Source organism: Ambystoma mexicanum, chromosome 5p, assembly GCF_040938575.1.
Source record: "Ambystoma mexicanum isolate Mex_15411 chromosome 5p, UKY_AmexF1_1, whole genome shotgun sequence".
Lineage (NCBI taxonomy): Eukaryota > Metazoa > Chordata > Amphibia > Caudata > Ambystomatidae > Ambystoma > Ambystoma mexicanum.
This window is the reverse complement of record NC_090930.1, coordinates 682,318,915-682,326,833: the sequence shown is the minus strand read 5'-3', so window position 1 is coordinate 682,326,833 and position 7,919 is coordinate 682,318,915.

Here is a 7,919-nt window from a genome sequence, read left to right as displayed (position 1 = left end):
CAGAGTCTGGCCCCTGCACAGCTTCAGGTAGCCCACTCTATTGCAGTTGCTTACATAATGCATCAGAGTCGCCATCTTCTCAAGCAACTGTGACTGAAAAGTCTGCAGGGCGAGGCTAATCGATCTCAGCTCCAAAAGATTGACGTGGAGCTTTGCACCCCTCTCAGACTACCCCTCTTGTACCTTGAAATCCTCAAGAAATGGCCCCATCCCATAATAGAAGGATGTGTGAGGTACCAAATAAAATCCTGCTCCCAGCCTGCCATCACGCTTCGCTTGTCCTGCAGGTAACCATTCAACTGGTTCCAACTGAAAGTCTTGTCATACGAAGCATCACCAGAGTGATGAGCAGAATGCATAAGGCTATCAGGCCAAGCAGCCCCAGGAACATCTGAGTTATGAGCATGACCCTTGTCTTGACGTTTTCAACTGTCTGTTTGACAGCCTGAAACACCTGAGGAAGTGGGAAGGCCCTCATTAAGGTCATGTCCAGCACTGCACCTATGAACTGCAGCCAAATAGTGGTGGTCAAATTTTACATTATTTATGACTAAACTCCCAGTGGGTGTAGCAGCCCCATAATCAGTCACAGTTTACCCTGTACCCCCTACTCACTGGCTGATTTCACCAGCCAATACTCAAGGTATGGGAACAACTCCAAAGCCACCAGTCACAAATGGAACACCATGAACTCCATCACCTTTGTGAAGACTCTTGTAGCTGATCTTAATCTGATATTAATATGAAGGGAAATACTCTAAACTGATAGCGTTGTGCAGTGGCAACAAACCGCATGGAAGTTGTGTGCACTGGCAAAATGGGCACACAGAAATCAGTGTTCTGGAGGTTCAGGGTACCCCACAGTAGTCTTGCCATAGGATACCCAATGGCTGTGTCACCATTTTGAATTTGTCTTTTCTCATGCATTTGTTTATACTTCGTATGTCTAGAATCGGCCTCAATTTTCCCAGCTTCCCTTTTACAGCTAAGAATATTTGTAAGGAAATGTAAATGCATTTTAAACAGGCTTAAAAATATTAAATAATAAATGTGATATATGCGTGCGCACAAAGCAGGTTATTTTATGGGACATATTTTAATATTCAAATAGATAAAAGTTATATATAAAAAAGTAATCTAGGCCAGGAAATGCTGCTATTTGTACCCTGCTTGGATAAGTGTTTAAATATGTAATGTGCCCAATCTTTCCTCTACCCCTATGAATAAGTTGCAGATGGCCAAGAAACGGCAGAGGACAGACATTTCTGCAAAATGAAACCTCAATATGGTGTTTCCAAAAGGATTAACAGAGAATGCAACATTGCATGAAAGAAGAATTATGATACTCGCCTTGCCTAAGGTTTATAATCTCATTGAAAAAGGGTTATGATTGATAATGTGGTTGGTGTGCGGGAGTGAGGGGTCGTTTAGGCCCCCCTCATACATACAGCACAATGCAAACCACTTGCTCGCACAAGAATGGGGGACGCTTCCATTGCCCGCGCTCATGGCCCCCACCTTTTCTCACTCTGTCTGAAAGCTTTGCAGCTCCATTCTCACAGATGAGCCGGAGATAATTGAAACAAATACACCAATGTAACATTTCACTCTTCCTCTGAGATCACTGTCCTGTGTGTGAACCGGCCTGAAACATGACTTTTAGCCCATCCATCTCCACAAACCTGCCGGTGCCCTCTTACCCCCGCTGTTGGAAAATTACTGCCATTATAACCCTGTGTCCCCGCAAGGTATTCTCCAGATGTACCAGACGTGTGACCCTGCTGTGGAGCCCACCCCAGTGTGCCCCCAACTAACATCAGAACTCTGTCACAGTATATTGCACCCTAGAACTAACAAATGTCAGAATGTCTTATAGCGTTTTTGATGTGCCTGGACCCACCCCACAATCCATGTTATCTCACTGATCAAGACCCTAAGCCCAATACTCCATATAAGTCCCAATGAGTAATGGTGTGATTATATGTAGGCGATTTATAGGTTTATGATGATATACTCAAAGGAACTGTAGTGACTATTAATTAGTGCATGTCTCATGGTAGTATCTCACGTTAGCTTACTTAGGGCCCGCCCTACCTCACCGTGACCTGACCCTCACCGCCCCTGGACACAGACAGATGGACCTCGTGACGCTCACCCTCCCGCCAACCAAGCAGCCAACCACAGAGGAGCAGCGCCTACATGCACCTATACATTGTGGTCTTGTGTCCAATCATAATGAACTTTTGTAACATTCGTATCTGACATCACTGCCCTTTTAATCAATTGTGTTTTGTTTGCCAGAGCGCTCTCGGACAGCAGAGTTCTCTTGGGGTGTGTCACATTTCTTGGTACTGCATGTGTAAGATGGGGAGAGAGCCTTTACATCGGTAAAGAAAAATAGAAACCAAAAAAGAGTGTGCGCGAGACTTTCGCTTTTCATAGAAAACTTCAACAACAAAGAGGTAATATCATGTATCAAATGGGAAACCCCAGAGCCCATGCTTCAAAGTTGTTACACTAAAACACATTCTAGCAAAATAGACTCTCATAACTTTCCTGATTCAGGGCAATGGTGGCAAGTCGACCACTCTGAATTATTCTTTTTCGTTTAAAGTGATTGCTGTCTGTGTCATCAAATAAAAGTAGCGCTTTATTTTCTTATTTAGAGGATCACATAGTAGAGGGGCTCTGCCCACTATATACGTTACCTGTCCTGTTGCCCCATCTGCCAGCTCCTTCTCCACCTCCTGTAAGGGAACAGAGAAGTGGTGTATTTAGTTTTTTTCGTATGAGAGAACATCATGTATGGAGTTGTTTCTTAGTTCATTGTAAGGATTCATGCAATCAACATTCAATGACGAGTAAAAAGAAGCGTAGGCCATGTTTTCGCCAGTGAAACTGCACATCGGCAAATGCGCAGTTTACATCGTGGTCGTTTTCAGTTTTTTGTTTGTTAAAGATATGTGTTGGGTATTTGGGGAGTATTAGTTTGGCAACTCGGGATCGGGCTGGGGTATTACTCGACCCCTGCTACCGACATCCTCTGCCCACACAGCGCCATCAGGCGCAGAGGCCAAGGGGACAGTGGTTGCCAGGTGGGAAGAAAAAAATAAACCGAATGTCCCTTCAAAACGAGCTGACTTGCAGACAAATAAGCTGAAAATCAAGCACACACCTGCTAAGTCACAAAAGTCAGAAACGTCACACTACATTATAAACATAAAGAGGGGACATAGACATAGTATGTTACAACAACAAAATACTGTGCATTGTCTTGCCCCTGAGCTATTCTCCCTAGCAATATTAGTAAGCTATCCCGGGTGGAACATAGCAATGCTACAAGCACACCGGGAAAAAGCATGCAGTCATGTCACGGCATTTCAGAATGGTACCCCCTCCCCTACCTACTCCAGGCAGTACCTACATTACACTACAATTGTTAAGCACCAGACTGCGATATCGTGCACTGGCCAGGCAAGGTGTGATCAGTTCTGCTAATTGATGTTCGAAATCACAGTTTCATGAAGTGAAGCCACAACTACAATCTCGTGCTGAGGGAGGGATCGCCGGAAGGCACAGGGAGTGGGGTGGGTGGATGAGGAAGAGTCCGTTCTGGTATGCAGTACTAATAAAGACATGCATTAACCATCCCCTTGCAGTGTTGCCAGGTCCACTTATTATAAGCAACTGTGGGCTTCTTTTTGCTGAAAGTCGCTTATAATTTTGGCGGTGGTGGGTGGCAGGGCAAGGTGGTGGGGAGGGTTAGGTGAAGGGGTTTGTGGAGAAGCCCTCATAAAAAAATAAAAAAACAACTGCAGTGAAACCAACACGTTTAAAATGTAAAAACACGTGCAACAAAAATAAGCACTCAATAACAGTGTATCCATAAGCACAAAGGAAGTTTCTCCTGTGTTCTTTGTTGCAAAATCATCAAATTGTTTGTTATCAGTAACAGGTTTCCATTATAGCATAGTCCAGATATACATAACCTGCGTTTAAAGCATACCAGCATTGATATATCTCACTGTTTGATTGTATTTAATTATTTCTTGCTGATGTCTAATATTCCCATTGCAGCAGTCACCTCTTTCTTCCTCATAGTGAAGGTGGGATGGGGAAGTGAAGGAACGGGTTGAGATGTTCCTGGGTAATTGCTTGTCAAGAGAAAAAGGTGTACAGGTAGAGGTACATCAAGTTGCTTCGCTACAAATCGTGCCTCTTGAGAGCTTTGGTAAATTATATAAATAATTAATCTGAGTTCCTAATTGATGTGTCTGCATACAGGTGTAACCTAAAACAACTACATATTCTCATAAGTGTAGACTGGACATTCCGAAAGTGGTTTACAGTTCCTTTTATGAATTAATTGATGAGTTATCAACCTGTTCTGCTTTCAACTGTAAATAACTTTTAATTGGCTACTGCAGTAGTAGAAGCGGCCCCCTTCCACATCATGTTAAATTTGACAGGTGGCTACACCCCTTTTCCCATGCCTAATCAGGCCCCTTTTTATATCAATTTGATAAACCCTCGACTAATTTTAAGATCAGTTTGATAAGCACCCCAAAATGTTTGATATACAATTTATATCAATTTTATAAGCCCCCAATATTTCTGATAAGCCCCCAAATAAATTTGATTTACATTTTATGGCCCCCCAACATTTTGTATATCGATTTGATATAAATTGTGTATTAAAAAATATATAAAATGTATTATCAATGTTATGGTATAGAAATTGAATATAAATTGTTGGCGCAGCCCTTGGCCATGGAGCCCGAGCGAGCATCCGCAAGCAAAGGGAGCTCTGAAGGCAAGCACTATGAATCTAGGGTCATGCAGAGTGATGCGGTTATGATGTGGTTATGATGTCGGTGAGTGACCCCACCCTGTTGACAGGGACCAACAGGGGATAATAGGGGCATTGTGTGGTGAACCCCTATACATTTTGATGGCAGCCCGGTTTAAGTTTAACATACAATGGATCACTCTTGTTGTAACCCAAAAAATCATAGTTAAAGTCATAGAGGGAGGAGGTAAATAGCTGCAGATTATTAAGGGTCCAGTTTACATTTGGGATACAATTGATAAAACCCCCTCTGTGGGGTATAGATAGAGATGTAGTAGACCCCCCCTATACATTTGAGATGGCTTTAACCAACCCTCACCATCAAATTTTAGCACGGCAGAACCTTTCCCCATGCCTATACAAAAGTACAAACTGCCAGCTTTGTCAACGCTTGTCCCATAACAAATTGCAATGTCATTGTTTTTTTTGTTTTAAAAGGTTTTTATTTCTAGAATTCAACATACAAGATATTTAATAAACACTCAAATATGCAAGAAACAAATGCTGTATCTAAATATGAAATATTAGCAACATTGTTAAGAGCAATGCATATAATTAATAATAACATCTAGCATGTATAAGTAAAAGGATTGAAACAAGCCATACTTTTTTATGATATAAAGAAATGAGGGGTAATAAAACTAAAAAATATGATAACATATTCAACATATAACAGACACGACAAACAAGACAGACCTGACGGAACACATACAAAGGGGAAAAAAACAGGGGACGGAATAAGAGAAAATGTAACAATAGAATTAGTGATAGTCTGAATTAGATAGAAAATCAAGAAATGGTTGCCATTTCAAATTGTGTCTATATAGTATAACAGGAGTGGAAGCTATACAATTTTCCAATCTATGAAAATTATAAATGTTATTCCACCAACACTTATAGTGAATTTGTTGCAGATTTTTCCAATTGGTAGTGATAGTTTGCAGAGCAACTATGAGGCATAAATCAAAAAGTTTTTTTGAGTGTTCATTGGCTATTAACGTTTATAGAAGAGAACTTCCAAAAATAAGGAAGTCAAAACAAAAATCTTGCTGCGTATTGAATATGAGTTTGATCGTCTTCCACACAGAAATCCAAAAGGGTTTAACATGTTGACATTCAATAAACATATGTTTAAATGAGCCTGAACATGTAGAGCAACTCCAACAAAGGTCATTTAGTGTTAGACCATGTTTGAAAAGGGAAACAGGGGTAGCAAAAGCTCTATGAAGGAAGAAAAATAGGGTTTGAGTTAAGCTGGCTGACAAAGTAATTTTCGAAATGCAGTCCCAACGTGGAGGCCAGTCATATTGAAGGTCAAGTAATGTACAGTCATCTCTCCAATCATTATGTAATGGACTAGCTGCGGGAGTTACCATCAGAGATTTATAGAAGAAAGATGCGGTACACTTGCTTTTTAGTATACAAAACAGTCTTAGTACATCAGGTGTGCTGGAGTTAAGAATAAGCTGATCATAATTTTCAAGCATAGCAGCAATGATAGTCAGGTATTGTGTCATGGCAGATGGAGGAAGATGATACTTGATAGCAAATTCTTCAAAAGTAATAGGAGCATTTTGTATGAAAAATTGATTACAGTATTTAATGTTTCTAGATAACCATGGCTTCCACAATATCGATCTACCTTTCACTTTAATTAGAGGATTAAGCCAAATTAGGGGAGATGTGAAGGTAGACATTTTGGTTAAAGATGGATACAAATATAATTTAAGATAAAATGCAGATTGACGGATAGAGGAGAATTTGATTAGTTTCTTTTTATTTTTGATGAGGTAAATATCTGATAGGGGGATTGGGGAAGCCACAGCTCTTTCTAACAACAACCAGTTAGGATCATCTTCCAAAGCTTCTTGAGTAAACCATGATTGTACCTGTTTGATAACAAAGGCTATGTGGCATTTTCTAAAATCAGGAAAGTTAACTCCACCCATAGAGCAAGGTTTTTTTAATTTACTAAGTGATATTCTGCTTCTTCCCTTTCCCCATAAAAATTTAATTAGGGAGGAGTCTAAAGATTTGAAAAAGGAAATGGGAAAGGGTATAGGCAGCATATATAGAAGGTATAGAATTACGGGAGAGATCATCATCTTAATAGTCTCTAAACGACCCCACCAGGATAGATATAAAGGAGACCATGACGTTGTAAGTTCATTGACTCTGGCTAGTATGATTTCTATATTTTTTTTCTGCATATCAGAAATAGAATTAGTCATATGAATTCCAAGATATTTCAGACCTTGTGGGCACCATTACATTCCTAAGGATAGTGTATGATGTGATAGGCAAAATTTGTTTAGGGGAAAGATTTTGGATTTATCAAAATTAAGCTTATACCCAGATACTTTAGAGAAGTTCAAAATAGTTTTTAAGAGGTGCGATCCACTATTTTGTGGGTTTTTCAAGAAAATGAGAAAATCATCTGCATATGCAGCTGTTTTAATATGGAGGTTTTGATATTGTATTCCTGATATGTTATCATTTTGTCTGATAGTCTCTAAGAAAGGTTCAAGTGCTAGGATGAAGAGGATTGGGGATAGGGCGCAGCCTTGATGTGTTCCTCTAGACAAAGGGAAGAAGGTTGAAAGTTGACCATTCACAAATATTGTAGATTTGGGCAATGAGTAAAGTACATTGACCAGAGATATAAAAGGTGGGCCAAAACCATGCCATTTGAGGGTTTTAAATAAAAAGTCCCATTCAACTCTATCGAAAGCCTTCTCTGCATCTAAGGCTACTGCAGCATGAGGATCCTTGGACTGATGCATTAGGTCGATAATATTAAAGAAAAGTCTAATGTTAGAGGAAGATATTCCACCTTTAACATATCCAACTTGATCTTGTTTAAGAAGTTTAGGAAGGTAGGGAAGGAGTCTATAAGCTAGGATTTTTGCATATATCTTACAATCTGTATTAAATAGAGAAATAGGGCGATAATTTTGAGGGAGTTCAGGATCTTTATTGGGTTTCGGCAATACAATTATCATGGCTTCAAGAAACGACCCATGTGCTTTCCCTTCTGATATGAAGTGAGAATACAGATTACTAAGTTTAG